The sequence below is a fragment of the Carlito syrichta genome, unplaced genomic scaffold (assembly GCF_000164805.1).
Source record: "Carlito syrichta isolate Samal-C Ts95f unplaced genomic scaffold, Tarsius_syrichta-2.0.1 Scaffold309784, whole genome shotgun sequence".
Lineage (NCBI taxonomy): Eukaryota > Metazoa > Chordata > Mammalia > Primates > Tarsiidae > Carlito > Carlito syrichta.
The window spans coordinates 259171-279126 of record NW_007253880.1 but is presented as its reverse complement, the minus strand read 5'-3'; positions in this window follow the sequence as shown (position 1 = coordinate 279126).

Below are 19956 nucleotides of genomic sequence, written 5' to 3'. Positions count from 1 at the left end.
TCATCCCCCTAGTGTACAATGTATCTGATAGGTTGATTTTTCATCTCTCACCCTCCACCCACCTGCCCCTTCTGAGTATAATGTTCATTATACCATTCTTTATGCCTTTTCAGATTCTTAACCCCCACTTATAAGTGAGTACATGTGGTATTTTGTTTTCCATTCCTGCATTACTTGACTTTTGGAGAAGATTTTAGGATTTTCTATGTATAATATCATATCATTGGTAAACAGAGGTAGTTTGATTTCTTCTTTTCCAACTTGGATATCCTTTATTACTTCTCTTGCTCAGTTAATCTGGCTAGGACTTCCAGTACAATGTTAACCAGAAGTGGTGAAAATACTTATCTTTGCCTTGTTCCAGTTCTGTGGGGGTGTGCTTTAAACTTTTTCGCATTCAGTAGGATGTTGGCTGTGCACAATCATCAAAATGTTTCTATAAATAATGTTCAGTAGGTTCTGGGAGGACTATTATTTCTGTTTACTCAAGTGATAATCCCAGAAAGACCGTGGAAACATGGCCATCACCATCATGCACAACCTTCTATTCAAACTTGTTCAATGGAGGACGTTGATTGTTAATTAATTGTAGGGTTGACTTTGCTACTGTTTTACTCACTGATATCAGAAAAGGACTGAGGCAGTAGCGTAATCAGAAATGGTTCAAAATCAAACTGGTCCCCTTCTTTTCAATCTCATCTTACTATATTCCTCTTTCACCTGTTCAGCTATCAAAGTTGTGAGGTGTTATGCTAAGCTGGTTATTTAAGGCTGATTCTGGTTGCCGTAATGACAGGGTCATAAAGTACTCTGATTTGTGAATCTTTAATGTATTTTTGAGGTTATAAATACACATCAAACTTGAGTTATTTTGATGCTGCGATTCAGGGGAGTGATTGGTGTAAAAAGGCAGAGACCTTAAGAGGTACGTTGTCTTCTGTTTCACTCAGACCACTTATCTTTTGAGAGTGTTGGAATTCCTTGCAAGATCATCCTGAAACAGAAGATTTATCAAGCATTAGATTGATTGTACTTAGTTGAAATAAAAATAAACTTTGTTTAGATATTATTTTCTCCAACACTATTCTCTGTTGATTTGGTGATACCAATGATCAATTTGACATATTTTCCAAATTCCAGTCATGTGATTTTTATTATGGGAAAATCAGACTAAAATGAGTAGACAACTTGTATGAAACAAAAATTTTCTTTCCTTTTCATCCCTTCCTACATTCCTCCCCAACTTATTTTTGAATTTATATCTGAGAGGCACTGTCCCCCTTCTTGGCAAAATTATACTCATTCTTCAAGGCAAGAGGCTTCACTATTTTCTTGCCTCAACCCCTCGGAAAGAATGAGAACTTCTTCTGTGCTCCTGAAGAACTTTGGAGATAATGCTGGCACATGTCTCACATTGAGTCAAAGTTGGTCTTTTCCACTGGACTGTGAATACGATATGTGTAACACAGTTTTATATCCCCAGAGCTCAATCCAATGACTAGCACAAAGTTGGTCCTTTATAAACGGTGAAGGAGTTCTGTTTTTCTGGAGATGTCATGCTTTTAAAAAAATTGAGTCCCTTTCTGTTATTTCACTTCTGTGAGAACTTTTGAGAAATAGAAGAAAAATATCCAAGAATTTTGCTTTCTATTTCCTCTAGATATTTAAATAAGAACTGGAAATAGCTAATGTTTGTAATGGAAAGAACCCGGCAATAATTAGGTTGAACAAAACAAATATTAAGGTTTAAAACTGTGTGAGGTTTTTGTTAGGTTTGCTCCACACTTTTGTCAATAAGATTTCAAAAATAATGTGAGCTCTTGGGGTTAAATTATAGCTAAGCTTCTGTTATAGAATCTCTCTCTCTCTCTCTCTCTCTCTTTCTCTCTCTCTCTCTCTCTCTCTCTCTCTTTGCAGAAAATATTTCTGTCTTACTTGGGCATCACATTTCCCTTAGGGAGAGTAAGAGGCATCAGTGAAGTTATATCTTTCATCCATGAATAGAAACAAGTAGTTATAAAAATATTTTGGCAGGTATTTATTACTAGCCTGGAATGAGCATGCATTGTGGGGAAATTATATGCATAAAATTGGCTATGATTTTAAAAAGGTTTGTATTTGAAAATTTCCATAAAGTGTTATAAAAATAGCTAAATAGATGGCTTTGGGAAAAATCTAGATATATTATTTATCAGTTGAAAGAATCTTGTGGTAAGGGCAGATTATGAGGGAAAGAGATAGAGGGTAGGAACTAAGTCTGCAATATTCATCTTAGCCAGGCAGTCTGCTGACAGCTTGCCAATTGGTTAGCACAGACATTTAAAGAATCTGCTCTAGGTGAAAGACGGTGTAAGAAGCTGCAGAAAGCTTAACAATACAAGGCATGGTGGCCCATGCTCTCCCAAGGAGTTGCTGAATGGGGGATGCTGTTTTCAAGAGGAAGCTAAGGGAGCATTGACTAAAAGGCAATTCCTTGATAAGTTAGGTTATTTCATCTATCTATTGCTTGTGTTTTAAAACAGACCCCTTATTGGACTGGGCACATTTTAGGCCTGCATAAGAATCACATCCTAATAAGGTAGGATTCAAATATCAGAAGCAAGATGTGGAGGGAGACAATATAACAATACTCTTTGGACATTAGGGTAGAGGTCAGATCCCTTCTATACTAACAATAAATGAAGATCAGTTGTAGATGCTGCAGGGACCATGAAGTGGCTTCAAGTCAAACAGTTACCACTTGCATGGAAGGGAGTAACACAGAGAAGAACAGGACCCTGAGTAGGAGCAAGTCTCCAGCCTGAGCTCTTCTGTACACAAGACAGAGGAATGATAAACTAATCAGATGATATTTTAAAATAGTGAAGGACAATTTCTGTGGTTGGGTGCTCACCATCTCTGTAGAAAACTTACTTGGTTAAGGAACTGGCAGACTTTTGATTATAAGTGTCCAAAATTGCTGTAATTTCGTGTGTTTCAAGAGCATATTTCTCCCCTTAAAAGATCTGGAAACTTGATGGCCAATGTTTTCCAGAGTTTATTTGATGCAAGGGATATTCATAATATTATTACCAATCAAACAACTATTTATTTATATTTTTAAACAAGTATCCATAACATCCACTGGTTTAGGCACTGGGATGTAGCAATGAATACAACACAAAATAATCTCTGTCTTTATGGATCTGTCTTTATTCACTCAGTGATATGCTATCTATGGGAAGCAACAAGACATAATAGAAGTTACTATTAACTTCTCTATAGAAGTTCTTGAATTAGAGGATTTGTGAACTGATCTAAGCCTCCTATGATATGGAATTTTTTGTTTTGTTTTGTTTCTTGAATAATGAGTCAGCATATTGATCCATCCTGGGATTTCAGGATTCAGACTGCCAGCATCGAAATTCCAAATCACTTCTTACTAGCTGTGTGGTTTTGTTCAGCTTACTTAATCTTTCTGTACCTAAATTCCTATTGTAGAATGAAGATGATAATAAATTTGTGTATGAGACACATGAATCATGCCCAATATGTGCTAGCAGATATGATTGCTGACTGACCTAGCATTGCAAGGATTACATGGTCTTTAATATGAACCTCCAAGGAAACAGTAAAACACTAGACACGTTATTTATTTTACTCATTCACTTACAGGTATTTAATACATGCCATGCACAAAGATAGGAGCTAAGGAAGAAATTAATGCAAGGTGATGCTTGCACTGGATGAACTCATGTTCTCATGGAGAATAAAAGGCACATAATCAAAAAAGCAACTTATACAGTACTCAAGAAATGGTTCAAGAAGTGTTTCTTAATGTTGCTTTTCAAATGACAGGATGAAAAAAATTTTGAATTATATAAATTAAATGGATATTTAGAACTGTACAGTTTATTAAAGTAGTGATAGGGCATTCTTAGTTCATTTTCTGTTGCTTATAACAAAATACCCAAAGGTAACTTATAAAGAAAAGGAATTCATTTCTTACATTTTTGGAGACTGAGAAGTCCAAGGTCAAGGGAGTACATACACCTAGGAGGACCTTTGTGCTGGTGGGTACTCTGCAGATTCCTGAGGCAGCACAGGGCATCACATGGCGAGGGAACTGAATTATGCTAGCATGCCTCTCTTCCTCTTCTTATAAAGCCACTAGCCTCACTCCCAAAATAACCTGCTAATCCATTAATCCATGAATGGATGAATCTATTCCTGAAAACAGGGTCCTCATTACCCAATCACCTCTTCAACATGAGTTTTGAAGGAGGCAATTATTCAAGCCATAGCAGGCATCTATAGAAATGATGTGAGAGAAACCATGGACAAACAAAGTGCTAGATGTTCCTAGCAATTAAGGGGATCAGGAAGTTTTCTATTAGACAAAGGACATTTGAGGTAAGCCCTGAAGTCTTAACTTAATCTTCCTTGTGCTCATATTTGAGGGGAAAGGAGACTAAAAAGCTGTTGGGACACACTCAAGATGCATGGCCAAGAATTGCTGCCTTGTGAGTTTCACTATAGGGTGATTGGGTGGGGAATGATTAGTTCACTGGGAATTTTTCTAATAGCTGCAGGTCTTTTCTATTGTGTCTGTTAGTTTTGCCAGAAAGAAATTCTCCAGTATCTTGCCTGGGCTGTGGAAACCTGGCTTCCAGTATTTAGGAGCCTAGTAAGAAGAGGTTGTTGGGATTGTTGAAGAGAAGATTTTTTTCTACTTTCCTGTTTTCAGCCATTTGTTTTCTCTCTGCCGACTGCCATGCTTGGCTTTAGGCTCTTGAATCCTGTCTGGTTTGATGTTTCTGGAAGGCAGAATTCAAAGAGATGATCCTCAAAGATTCCCATCTCTGGCTATTTCATCAACAGTAATCTCAGTGTAGCTGTGAGAAGACTTTGCAGATGGAATTAAGGATACTAATCAGCTGATTTTTGAGATAGAGAGATTATTCTGGATTATCTGGGTGGGTACAATGTTATCACATAAGTTCGTAGGAGCAGAAGAGGCTTGCACAAGAGCACAAGAGGAAGGCAGAAGAGATTTGTGGCAGAAGGGAAGTCAGAGGTATTTGAAATGTGAGAGGTACTAAATGCTGTTGTTGGTTTGAAGATAAAGAGGGCAATGCCAAGGGTGACTTTCAGGAGACAGCGGCAAGGAGACAGTGACCTCAGTCCTACAAACTCAAGGAACTAAATTTCTGCCAACAACTTTAGTGAGCTTAGACATGGATTTTTCTCAGACCATCCTGTTAAGAGTCTAGCCCGTAGACACTTTGATTTCAGCCTTGTAACACTCTGAGCAGAGAAAGCAGTTTAGCAAACTTGGATTTATAACCAACAAAACTGTGAGGTAATACTAAAAAGGTGGTTAGGTTGTTAAATGTGTGGTATTTTGATGTGATAGCAATAGAAAATCAAACAGTAAGAAACTACTCATGTCCTACTAACCTAGGGAAAGGTTATAGTTGCTTGTTAAGTGGATGGGAAGGGTTGTGTGTGTATCTGAAATCGATCTTATTATACAGACTTTCAACGAATCCCCAAGGTTTCAATTCTACCTCTCACCCAGTCTCCAGAGGTGACCAGTTCTTCCAGTTCTCAAGCCTCTCTGGGGTTCTGTCTTAGAAACTAGGTTGCTTGCAGTTGGTCTTCCCTCTACAGACACATCTCTGCAATTCTTTCTTTTGTAAATCAATTGCCATTCACATCCCACTCCCACCTGCTATAGAATATTAATTCCCTCCCACAAATTCATGTGTTGAAATCTAATCCTGAGTGGGATGATGCTTGGATGTGGGGCCTTTGAAAGGTTATTAGGTCATTAGAGTGGTGCTCTCATAAATAGAGTAGTACCCTTATAAAAGGAACTCCAGAGAGCTTCATTCCCCTCCCAACATGAGGATATAGCATGAAGATGAACAAGCAAGCAGGTCCTCATTAAACACTGAATCTTCTGGCACCTTGATCGGACTTCCAAGACTCTAGAACTATAAGAAATAAATTTCTGTTGTTTATAAGCCACTCCGTCTATGGTAGTTTTATTATAGCGGCCCAAATGGATTAAGACACCACCTTTCAAATTTTGTTGACTTATCTGCTATCGCATCCTTTCCAGTTCTCCTCCTTAAGAATTTATTTCTTTAAACAATTTCTATATTGTCATCTCAGTGAGATTTTGAGAACTGGAGTGGTGGTAAAGGTAAGTGTGTGTAATCTTTATATAGAATTATAATGGTTTTAATATAAATCATATATATGAGACTATTGCAATAGAATTATAAAAAATATAAAATATTCTAATAATGTGTATATGATAAATTATTATGAAAGAATTATATGAAAGAAAATAGTATAATAGAAAGGTATAGGAAGAGAAGAAAGTTATATAATATGTAAGAACATTATAAAAGAGGAAAAATATAAGCAGACACGAGGAAGGGAAATCTTAAATGTAGGCAGGAAGATTAGATAGTTGATTTTCATTAGAGATGTCCAGGAGAGTAGAAGAAAATAGGATTGGGAAGGCTGTTGAAGATAAATCATTGAAGACTATAAGGGTCAGAGGTTAAGAAGCTTGGAATTGATTTATGACACTAGAAAGCTTTCAACATGTTTGAACAGAATTAATCAAAATTTTGCTTTAGAGTTATTAATTTATCAGCTATATATAAAAGGATTAGAGTGGGAAGGAGTTGGAGAGAGTCAGGAGGACCTGAGAATAATCTGAGAGAGTGAAGTCTAACCCTGTGCTGTCCAGCATGCTAGTCACTTGCCACTTGATTGTTGAGCATCTGAAATATGGAATATGGCTATTACAATTGAGGCACTGAATTTGAAATTTAGTTTAACTTAAATGTAAAACCTGCTACTTAATTCAGTTATTAGAAAATTTGTGTGTATATAGTACACCATGGGCAGCAAATTTAGTTTTTCAACTATAAATCTTATGAAATCTCAATATAATGAATTTCCAACAAAAAATAGCCTCCGAACTCAAATATGTGGTAAACGTGAAATACACACCATGTGGTTTGAATATTTAGTTAAAAATAATACAAAGGACTTTATTAATTCTATTTATGTGATTACATGTTTAAATCATAATATTTTAGAAATATTAGGCTAAATAAAATACTTTATATTGTTACAACTAATTTCATTTGCTTTTAAAACTTGTATGATGTAGTTATTAGAAAATTTAGAATAACATATATGGCTTGTATGATATTTCTATTAGACAATTCTGGTCTGAACTGTTTGTGGTAGTGTTCACATAGAGATCATACTTTAAGAAACTTTATGGAAGTGAAGTAGAATGAGTTGTCAGAAGTTGGGTAAATGCATGCATAAGTGAGGGATCGAGCTCTGGCAATGCAGAAGGTAAAGATGCTTGGATGGTGGCAGATATATGCTCTCAGAGGCAAAACCTCAAATTGGTGGAGGGGAGACATGCAAATAATCTGGAAAAAGCAGTTGTCTGTTGAGACATACAGTCTTAGGGAAAACAATAGTTTTAGAACTAATGTTAGAAGTGTGGTTATTGTCAGAGTATCCAAGCATGTGGACTGAACCTAATAATATGGAATCCAGATATGGCAAGGGCAATGGTGAAGTTCTGGCAGATTTATCAATAAAAGAATGAGGAAAAGAAATGATTCCTATGGAAGAGAAATAAGAAGATGCAAGCAATGTATCAAAACCCATTTCACTGGGATTAAAGTAATAGGATGGGCACCAGTACTGCAGGGCAGGATTATTGGCAAGAGAAGTGCTTTGACTTGACCAGAAGCTCATATGTACACTCAGGGACTGGCATTGCATAATTTGGTCTTAAGTCTAGTTGGCAGAAAAGAAATCTGAGTACTCAGCAGTTATGCCTGAGTATCGATTCTGGATATGGGAAGGGCACTAATTTACGACTCAATGTATTGTAGAAAGAGAGATAGCTAGAGACTTTTAACATACTTCCAAGCCATTTCGAGATTGGCTATAGACTTAGTGGAGAGATCTATGGATTTAGTAGAGAAAAACAGGGAAAAAACAAGAGAAGACAGTAAAAAGACGCAATTGCCAATTTGGATAAGAGGAAACAAAGAAGGGAAAGAGATGAGTATTATTATCTGGTTGATGACAGGACAGAACAAGAAAACAGAGATGTAGGATTGGCTTCATTTAGGAAGACAAAGGATTCTATTTACCTTATGTGAAATTTGCTTATCTATATTTGAGATGTTGAGATCAGCCAGAACTAGTGTATGGAAAAGTTGTCAGGATTGGAGACACAAATTTGAGAGTTTTCCTCATTTGATACACTATTTGCAATGACATTGCCAAGGCTGAAGATAATGAGAGAGTAGAAGCCAAGGAGAAATTCTTTTGGGAACCCACTAGATAGCTGATGAGAGGATGCAAAATATACAAAGTGTTAGTTACTATTTTTAAAGAGCCTTTGCCTCCATTATGATCAGAATGTTAATCACTAATAAGTAATGAGATGTGACTGCCAAGTGATCAGAATGTTCTTTTTGGCTCATCAATGTATTCTCTCTCTAATAATCAACAGAAAGCATTGACATTAATTTGGAAAGCAAAATTGGAAATATATGACTAGAGAAAATAGAATACGATGATTTAAAAATTGTTTTCACCAGGGTATGGGATCCTAGTGAATCACAGTTTTCCATTAAATGGAAAAACTTTTAAAGTATTGGTATATGTTCTTTATCAGCTAGATATTGAAACTTTTTCCCAAGTCATGTTTTTGGAAGAACTAACAATATCTCCATTCAACTCTACTCTTTCTAGACTCTAGGAGTGATTCTCCTTTTTGTTTCTAATGGCTTGCAGCATCATCTATCATTTCAATGGACTTCCATGGCATGTTATAATTTATTTTACATTATTTATCTCTTTAGTTGGTATAAAGGGAACTTCTTAATTTCACCAGAACTAATCATATTATGTAATAGTTACAAATGGAAAAGTTCCATGTAGGCATCACCTTTCATTCTTGTTGGGGGACTGGGGTTGGACTTTGTCAACTTCATCACAGAGGTATGTTGATCTGGCCAGTGCTAAAAGTCATGTTGGTTTGGTCTCATGAAGACATCACATCTGGCAAAACTATTGCAATTAATACTACAATTTGGTGAAGTTTCTCTGCCATGATCTCATCAGTTTATGCAGGGGTTATGTTGTGTATCCTTTACATGTTTAAGGGTGGTGATCTATGATATTCCAGCTGGCATTTGATATTACTTCGATTTACACTCTTGGCAGAGGAAAGGGAACAGTTTCAAGGGTTTGGCCATTCCTGTCATAATTAATCATAGTCCTCAGATCAGGGATCTCTTCGGGGAATTGTACAATGGCTATATGTATCTATCTCGGTGCACTAAGGGTCTAGAAAGATGGTAACAGGATTCTTGGACTTAGAAGACCTCCTGAAATGTGGACATGAGCTATGACTTCGTTAGGCTCTGCCTCTTTTTGTCTCTTCTAACAGAAGGGTCATGGTCATGGTGACATGTTTGTTTCATTAGTGTCAATCACCACTTAGATCTTATATTCAGCAGTATTCAAAATAACCAAATAATTTCCTTTCCTTAGTTTGGTTCATCTAGTTGTCAACCCAAATAACAAACTGGGAGAAGTTCTCTAAAACAAAAAGATATTTTCTTTGAAATACAGTAGATTACCATGGGAATACAAGTGCCACAGTAAACTAGGTAAAAAATGACAAAGATTCTTAAAGTTAAAATGAGGTGGATGAAATAATTGTTTTGAAATGATTAGCTTTGGCTACGAGGATCGGTAACAGCTGACACCAATCAGAGGCTGGACAGGCAGGTGCTGGGAAGATATCCTTGCAGAAGTGTTTTTGGTGAGAAGCTGCAATGGCTTTTGTGCAGTATTGTGTTTTTTGTAGTTTTTTTGTGTGTTAGTTTGTCATCAGGCATACGAATGTGAGAAACATCTCTTCACAGCCCTCCTTGCCTCATTTGCCAGGAGTTTTGTTTGTTTATTTCTTTTGATGTGTTTTTCGTTTTTATTTTGTTTTGTTTTTGAGTTGAAGCCTCACTCTGTTGCCCAGGCTGGAGTGCATTGGCATGCTCATGGCCACCACAGCCTCAGTCTGCTGGGCTCAGGTGATCTTTTTGCCTCAGCCTACCAAGTAGTTCCAGAACTACAGGTATGCACCACCATGCCCAGCTGATTTTTTTAATTTATTGTAGAGATGAGGTCTCCCCAAGTTGCCCAGGCTTGTCTCAAACTCCTGGCTCAGGCAATCCTCTCACTTCTGCCTCCCAACGTGCTGAGATTACAAGTATGAGCCACCGCATCAGCCTGCTTTGATTTATTTTTAACACAAGTGACTCCATTTTGATTCTGACTACTTTCACATAGCATAGGAAATGGCTGTAGATTGCTTTGGGGAAGGATTTTAGGAATATTAATCATATATACTTTCTGCTGTGTTGCAGAATACTTATTTAATGTGCTTCAGCTTCCTCTTTAGCTGATGGTCTCTGGAACTGAAAATAGGCTCAGTCTGGGAAGTGAAAGAGGGATCATTGTTTTACAGGGTAGCAGCTACTCATCAGCTCTTGACTAATTTGTTTATATAAGTCAAGCCATGCCTTTGTGGGCTGCCCAACTCATCTGCCTTTAGGAACACAATGGTGTATTAGCCTATGGTTGCCTCACCCTAGTTTCTGCCTGTTATAGTAATTTTATGTATCTTGCCTCAGATTTTTAAGGATGGTATCTGGCCTTTGATATTTCAGAATACCATTGCCTCATAAGAGAGCCCAGTTTCATAGCAACATCTTTTGCCATTGACCTTGATGCAGAGGAATGCTCAGTGATGGCGAACATTACTGAGATTCTCAGCAATGTCAGTGTTCCCCTCATTAAGAAATTCTTTATTGATTTAGTGATGCCCCTCTCAGAGGATCATACAGCTGGTAGGTTCTCTGGTCTTCCATAATAATACATTCTTTAGTGGCTCACACCTATAGTTCCAGCATTTTGGGAGATGAGAGAATCACTTGAAGTCAGGAGTTTGAGATCAATCTAAGCAACATAGTAAGACATCGTGCCACTGCAATCCAGTTGTAGAATGAGAGCCTGTCTTAAAACATAATAATACATATTGTATACCTACTGCTCTGAGCCCACTGACTCCTCTTCAATACTCTGCTGATGCAGTTCTGGCACCTCAATATCATTTTTGCTTCTTGTCTAACCATCTGTAGGTAGCCATTCCAACACGTGAGAACCATCTTCAGGTGTGACCTCTCCACAATTTAATAAATGCTAAAGTAGTGTTTCTCAGAATTGAGTTCACATCAGAATTTCTTGGAGGGCTTTCTAATAAAGAAATGGCTGGGCATTGTCCAAGAGTTTCTGATTTAGCAGTTACAGTTACAGTATGAAGCCTCACATTTTTCATTTCTAATAAGACCCAGGTGATGCTCTTGCTGTTGGTCCAGGGAAAATACTCTGAGTGCTATTTGGACAATTCAGTCTTATAATCTTTCTGTTGTTCAAGCCCAAATCTACTCTCATTGAGAAAAGGGAGACCTGTTTCATAGCAACATCTTCTACCATTGACCTTGACTATAGAGGAATGCTCAGTAATGACAAATATTATTGAGAATCTCAGCAATGCCAACATTCCCCTCCTTAATAAGGAATTAAGACATTCCTTATTGATTTAGTGATGCCCTCCCCACAGGATCATACAGCTTGTAGGTTCTCTGGTCTTGCATAGTAATACATTCTTCTGTGGCTCACACTTGTATTCTCAGCAATTTGAGAGGTGGAAGGAATACTTGACAGACAGGGATTTGGAACCAGCCTGAGTAACATAGTGAGACTCCATTGAATTTTTGTCTTAATCACATGTTTTGAAATGTTAGTGACAAAGGTGGGCAAGTTTTATGAAGTTCAGATGAATCAGAACACATGATAAACATGTTTTAGAATATATTTTGTTTGTTTATTTACAACAGCACTACATTGATTCACAATACAGTAGTTTCTTCTTTTTTGTGGTTTTACTTCCTGTGGTATTAGTTATCTGTGGTCAACCATAGTCCGAAAATAGGTGAGTACAGTACAAGATCTTCTGAGGGAGAGCCAGAGTGAGAGGTGTGGGGGTGGGCACATTCACTCACTTATATTATTATGTTATTATAGTAGTTTTGTTTTATCATTAGTTATTGTTATTAACCTCTTACTGGGCCTAATTTATAACTCAAACCTTATCATAGGTATATGTTTATAGGAAAAAACCTAGTATATATAGAGTTCAGTACTATCTGTGGTTTCAGGCAACCACTGAAGATCTAGAACATATCTTGCTTGGGTGAGGGGAAAGTGCTGTACTTGTTTTGGAGTAAATTATGATTCTTTTCATGTCCCCCAAAGTACCTCAGTTTTTTTTCCCCCTCAGACAGAGTAAATGAGTGATAGTGGTAAATGTGGCCCATTTCAGTAGCTGGCTTCCACATTTATAGGAAACTAAGTCTCAGTAGACATTCTACCAATTCATATTTTAAAAGGTGTACACCCAATAATATTTTGTTATTTTCTAAGTTGAAATGTTATTCTATATTGAATTTTAAATATAATATTTTAGTCATTGATAAATTCCAAGATAATAAAAAGGGTCAGAATAGAGTCTTTGAAGAAGACCGACAGTTAGCAATTTTCTGTCCAATAAATATTCAGATTTGACTCCTTACCTCAGCTTACAGCTCGCTCCTCATAAGTCAGCTTGTCTAGGTATAGGCTACCAAAGATCAATTGTGAATTTTAGATGTTCAGCAAACTGTCAGATGGTGCTTAGACGTTTCCAAGGAAACAGCTTTGCTTATCAGCTGTTGTCTCCACAGAAGGATCAACTTTAAATACACTACCTCCTGGATATAGAAGCAATCAGTTATCGCACTTGTACCACTTAAAAGCCCACAAACCTTTTTTAAACCATACTATAGACAAAAATAAAAGTATCTCATGATCGTCTCCATTTGGAATATAGGTGCCACAAAAATCTTATATAATTGAGATTCCTGTATTTTTTATACAAAGTGTTTTGCATAAAATTCTTAAAATATGAATAATGTGGTTTAGCCACAATAATTGAATTTGATTGATTTCTCCTGTATCTTAGCATTACTTTAAGCAAGATTATTTAAAAATATTATGTTTGGAACTTTATGAAATAATATTTTAATCTGTATAGCTAATCCCACATGTAAATTATTTGTAAATAAATATCATACTTGGGAACACAATGTAAATTTGGACCATGATTCATGTAATCTTAAATTTTGGTAAAATTTGAGGATTCATGTTTCCATGCAATGTTTAAAATTTCCCTTAATTGGAAACATTTAAGTATATTTGGAGAAGTGCTAACTGAACTAAGTGCACTTTCTGACAGTGGAGGGACACTCTCATTATAGTCCCCCAAGTTTGCAATATGCACACACCACATGGCAACAAATCTAGTCAACAATTACAACTGCTCCCTTTACCAAGTTTTATGGGTGATTTGGTTATCTCTAAACCCATTGTGGGTATGTATACAGATCTCTTCCACAGAGCTAAAAATAAACTTGTAGAAAATGCACTTCAACCTAGTATATATTGGTTCACCCTTCTTGTCTTAATATTTAAAAATGTGTTTACCTTTTTTTTTTTTTGGCCAGGGAATGTTCTAAGAAGCAAGTTAAAAGAGCACAGAAGTATATAATGCCAGTTTAGGAAGATGGTTTTAGACTAAATGTGTTTGCTTTCCAGTTAAGCATAATGTTAGCTTTAATGTGCTTGGGCTGTATCAAGTAAATTATGTTTATATTTATATTTCTAATTTTTAGGAGTTTACAGAATAGTTGGAAAGTTAAGCCTGTTAATATATGAGAAAAAGAATAAGACATGCGTATATAACCAAAGATTACATTGCTTGATTTCAGGAAAGAAACCTGTGAGTCTTATAAACAGAGACGCCTTCATGAAAGGCGAACTCTGAGCCAGATGGATTCACAGCTGAATTCTTCCAGACATACAAGGAAGAGCTGGTACCAATCCTACTGAAACTCTTTCCAAAAACTGAAGAAGAGGAACTCTTCCCTAACTCATTCTACAGAGCCAATATCATTCTAAAATCAAAATCTGACAAAGACACAACAAAGACAGAAAATTACAGGCTGATAACTCTGATGAACATAGATGCATGAATCCTCACCAAAATATCCACAAACTGCCTCCAGCAATACAGCAGAAAGAACATTTACCATGACCAAGTAGGTCATGGGATGCATGTTCAGTGTATGAAATCAATACATATGCTCCACCACATAAGCAGAATTAAAAACAAGAATTACATGATCATCTCAACAGATGCATAAAAGCATTTGTTAAATTCCAACATCCTTTTATGATAAAAACTTTCAACCATTTAGGCATTGAAGAAACATACCTCAAACTAATAAGAGACATCTACGATAAACCCACAGGAACCATCGTATTGAATGTTGGAATCGTTCCCTCGAAGAATTGAAACAAGGTTAAGGATGTCCACTCTCACCACTCTCATTTAACACAGTACTTCAAATTTTAGCCAGAGTAATCAGGCAAGAGAAAGAAGTAAAATGTATACAAATAGAAAAAGAGGAAATCAAATTATCTCTCTTTGCAGATAATATGACTCTATATCCAGAAATTCTAAGGATTGCTCCAAAAGACTCCCATACCTGGTGAGCAACTTCAGTAAAGTCTCAGGATACAAAATCAGCTTTAAAAAGCCATTCATGAAGGATCTACTTCCGTGACTCAATCACCTCCCACTAAGCTCCAACTCCAACACGGGGATCACATCAACATGAGATTTGGATGGGACAACCATCCAAACTATATCACAACCAATTAAAAAATACTTCTTGAGTGCCTTTTATATGTCATAATTAGCCTAGCATTTGTGAGTTTGGGCTTTGGAACAACATTGCCTGCGTTGAATTCTCATTCTATCACTTAGCTCAGGGGATAAAAGTCAAACATACCACGTAAGTCTGTGAGAATTTAGCAAATTAATATCTGCTAAGCCATTAAGAAAGTGACAAGCATGTAATAAAATCTTGATAAACGTTAGATGTTATTAATTTTACTATTAATATTTTTTAATTATGGAATGATTGCATTTCTGAATTTAATTGCTAACCATATAGTGACTCATAAGTTGATGTCTTTACCATTACTACTTTTGTCCTTCAGATTTGTTCACTTAGTATCATCTCTGAGCTCAGTATTGGAAACTGCTTTAACGACTGTCCCCTAAAACTTGCTCCTCTTTGAATATTTCTTATGTCCATGAAAGACATAGTTGTCTACCATGTTGTATAAACTAGAAATGTAGGTGTTGCCCTTAATATCCCTTTTAAAAACTATCATATAAATCCTTAATCAAGTCCTGTTAGTTTTACCTTTCAAACATTCGTATTTGTCTTCTTTCTTTTTTTTAATTTTAGAATTGTGAGATACATGTAAAGATTTGCGGCATAAGTAGATTGTGTGAAGGCAAGGTTTAGACTTCTAACAAGCCTTTTCCCCTCAGTAGTGGGTAAATACCACGGTGAATACAAATTGCTCTACTAATAAGACACTTGCATGCATATATTTATTGCAGCATTATTCACTATCACATTTGTCTTGTTTTGTAACTGTGACATCAATGTTTTGGTGTAAGCACACGGTCACATCTTGTCCAAGTTACAAATGCTACTCAAGGTATGATGGTGTTACATCTGATAAACCCACTGTAAGTTGAAAATATTTTGAGTCGAAAATGCATTTAATACAGCTGGCCTATTGAACATCATAGCTAAGCCTAGCCTAATTTAGACATTTTCAGAACACTTACATTAGACTACAGTTGGGAAAAATTATCTAATAAAGACTATTTTAGGGAGTTTTTTTTTTTTTGAGTTGGAGTCTCACTCTGTCGCCCAGACTGGGGTGCAGTGGCATTCTCCTGGCCACCGCAGCCTCGACCTGCTGGGCTTCGGTGATCCTTCCGCCTCAGCCTTCCAAGTAACTGGAACTGCAGGTGTGCGCTACCATGCACTGCTAATTTTTTTATTTATTGTAGAGATGAGGTCTCACCAAGTTGCCCAGGCGGGTCTTGAATCTGTGGGCTCAGGCAATCTACTCACCTCAGCCTCCCAAAGCGTGAGATTACAGGCTGAGCCACAAGCCCAGCTACAAAGACTATTTTATAATAAAATGTTGAATATCTCATGTAATTCATGAAATATGGTACTGAACGTGAAAAACAGAATGGTTGTATGGATAATCAAAGAACAGTTTCTACTGAATGCATATTTTTGCATCATCAGAAAGTTGAAAAATAGTAAGTCGAACCATTGTAAGGGGGGACCATCTGTATTGCACGTTTCTTAAAAACCCTCCCTACATCTCCTCTTTTTACTCAGCTCATTCATTCGCTGAACGAAAGTCAGAATGATAAAGAGACACATGAAATTGTGTCAGTTGCCTGCTTAAACCTATTGTGAGCTACTTCTTCTTAGAATAAGACTTAAATAATTAACAGTATTCTAAAATTTCATTATACTCAGTTTCCTCCCTATGTTGCTGGGCTCAACTTGGGTCACCCTACATCTTGCACTCTGGGCTACAATCACACTCACATTTTTTCACTTTCTCCGATACAACATGAATGTTTCTGCTTCAAGACTTCTGCACAGTGCACATGCTGTTCCCTTCACTGGAATACTTCCTCTTCTTCACTCAGACATCTCTATAAATCTTTCAGGTCTCAGCTTAAAGTAGAGTTTCCACAGAAACTACCCTAAAACCTCATATCTCAATCTAAGAACCATACGCATATTCTTAATACATCTTAAATTTATTCAAAAGTCACTTATTGTCGTTTTAATAAACCAATTGATTATGGATTTGTTGGTATGAATCTGCCTGCAGCTAGAAGGTAAATTTCAGGCGATCAAGGATCGTGTATGTGCTATTCATATGATATCTTCAGTATTTGCAGATATCTAGCAAAAATATTATACCTAATAAGCCTTTGTCAAATGAGTGAATAAAGAAATGGGTGATGTTACATCTTAGCTGAGTTTTGAAGAAAACGTAGGAATTAGCTATATTACAGAGGATGAGGAAGGTAATAAAAAATACTGGGAGTGAAGGGCAGCAGATGGAGGTAGCAGAAGAAAGTGCCGTTACTAGGTGACAATGGTGAGATGAGTTGGACATGCAGACAGAAGCAATAAAGAGTGTTGAAAACTATCCTAAGAGATATGGATTTTACCTTGAAAATAGTTGGAAACTATAAAGGAAATAGTTAAGTGTCTGGATTAGGTTTGGGCTTTGGCACAAAGTACTTAATAGAAGTTTAGAGACTGAATTGGAGAGGAGTAATTTTGGGACTAGGAAGACCAGCTGGAAATCTGTTAGATTAATTGACCTGAAACATGATGCCACCTTGAATTAAGTTGTAAGGATGCAGATAGGATAAATTCTGAAAATGGTACCGGCAGAGGGGCGGGGAGGAGTCTAAATGAGAGGACTTCGTCACCAGTTGATTTGGAGAGTAAGGAGGTGAGTTATGGATTAGTTCTTGGTTTATATTTTGGATAAGTGAATAGACAGTGATGGAATCCATAAAGGCAGCAGATGCAATATGAAAGATATTGGTAGTGGTGGCAAAATGGTGATTTTGTGTTGGTTGTTTTGAGGCACCTAAGAGGTGTCATTGCATAGTTCAAAAAGGCTTTGAGTACCCAGAAAATATTCCTAGTCCTAGAAATATGCCTATATATATACACAAAATTTCGAGACCATTTCAGGGGTTCACAGATATCATGAAGGCTTTTTCCCTCTAAAGTAAGAAGAAAGTGAAGGAGAAAAACTTGGGTAAGTATCAACGGGTAAACAAGCAAAATAAGTTTAAGAAGACTTTAGTGAGATGACCAGAGACATGGCTGAGAATCAGTGAAGAATGTGTCAGATAAAACAAAAGAGAGGGGAGTTTTAAAAAGGAAAGAGTGATCAGGAGTGTTTAGATGTTTTAGAAAGGTAGAATGATAAGACTGAAAATAGTAGTTTCAGTGGTTTGTTGGTATAATAGCTCAGCTACCCCCAACTGTGTGGCCTGGTTCCCAACAGGCCCCAAAATGGTATTGGTCCACGGCCCGGGGATTGTGGACCCCTGATTTGAGGAATATTTAGGGTATTTTTTAAATTCAAAGGAAGAGAAGACATAAGAGGTCTGGAAAGTGGAGTTCAACTATCTGATTTATAATTTGCAGTCAAATCAGTAACTTAGTGCTTCCCTAGAGTGCAAAATAGGACCAATGAGATCCTACCAAGGAAACAAGCGCATTGTCATGGGAAGTGTGTGTACATAAAGCCTGGTGACATCTTTTAGGGATAGTGTAGAGGGAATTCCCATTTAAGTAGAAAATTGAACTACCTGAACATCCCTTTCACCTGTAGGATGATGTGGTTCTTTTTTAGGAATTCCTAGGGAGAATCAAAAAGCCGTTTATTCTTCATGCTTGAGAAAAAAAATGGTGGCCTAACTTCAGACAGGTGGGCTGCACTGTACAAGGTATTTTATTACTTTTGGGTTGATATAGCATGGGAACTATATGTCACATCTACTTACAAAATGCATGTTATGAACTAAATTTAATAAAAGATAATATAACAGCCTCTGCCTAAGAAGTCTGCTAATGATTATATGTTATTTTTTTCTGTGAGGACATCTAACAAATCTTGGGATCATAGAGTGGTACTTGAATTTGTACCTTAATATCTTTAAATAATTGATTATTTTCACACCTGCCCTTCTTTGTGTTCAAAATATGAAAACTTTCAAAATATGAATGGTGGCAATATTTAGGATGACTCTATACATGCAAGCATTTGAGATATGCTCAGAACAGAAATATTCAAGAATATACTGGAACACTTCAAGAATATACTTTTATCATGAAGAATTTCAGAATGGGAGACTGTGGATGCAACACTATTTACAAGTTTAAAGCATTGTCTCTTTTAAGATAAAGCACCTAAGTGCTCATCCTGGACAATGAATTTAACAAAGTAAAATTATTAACCCTTTATCCATTTAAAAGAAATTAACTCACTACCACATTCATTTAATTTTACATAATCATGCTCTTTGAGGTTGAAGCAAATCAGACTGGTTTTCAATGTGAAAATAAAATATACAAACTGTTCTTGGAGTTATTTCTAAGTAGAATTTGTCTCTAATCCTAATGAGAATTACAGAGAGAGAGAGAGAGAGAGAGAGAGAGAGAGAGAGAGAGAGAGAGAGAGAATTACTATATATTGTCATTCTCTTCTTTTAAAAAAAATTTCAAGGGTCAATGCTGCAGCTGCAAGCGCTGCCGGTAAGTATCCTTGGGTTAAATGGAGAACGTTCTAAATATCACTAAATTAGAGTTTAATAATTGAGTGACCCAAAATAGCAGACATCATTACATCAAAGAAGAAAGAATATGAACAGACACTTCTCAAAGGAAGCCATCCGAGAAGCCAACAGACACATGAAGAAATGTTCAACCTCACTGATCATCAGGGAGATACAAATCAAAACCACACTGAGATACCACCTAACTCCAGTCAGAATGACAATTATCAATAACTCAGAAAATAACAGTTGCTGGAGAGGGTATGGTGAAAAGGGAACACTTCTACACTGTTGGTGGGAGTGCAAACTAGTGCAACCTCTGTGGAAAGCAGTATGGCGATTCCTAAAAGTTCTAAATATTGACCTCCCATATGACCCAGCAATCCCCCTACTGGGAATATACCCTGAAGAACTCAAATCACTCTATAGAAAAGATACCTACACACGTATGTTTATCACAGCATTGTTCACAATAGCAAGAA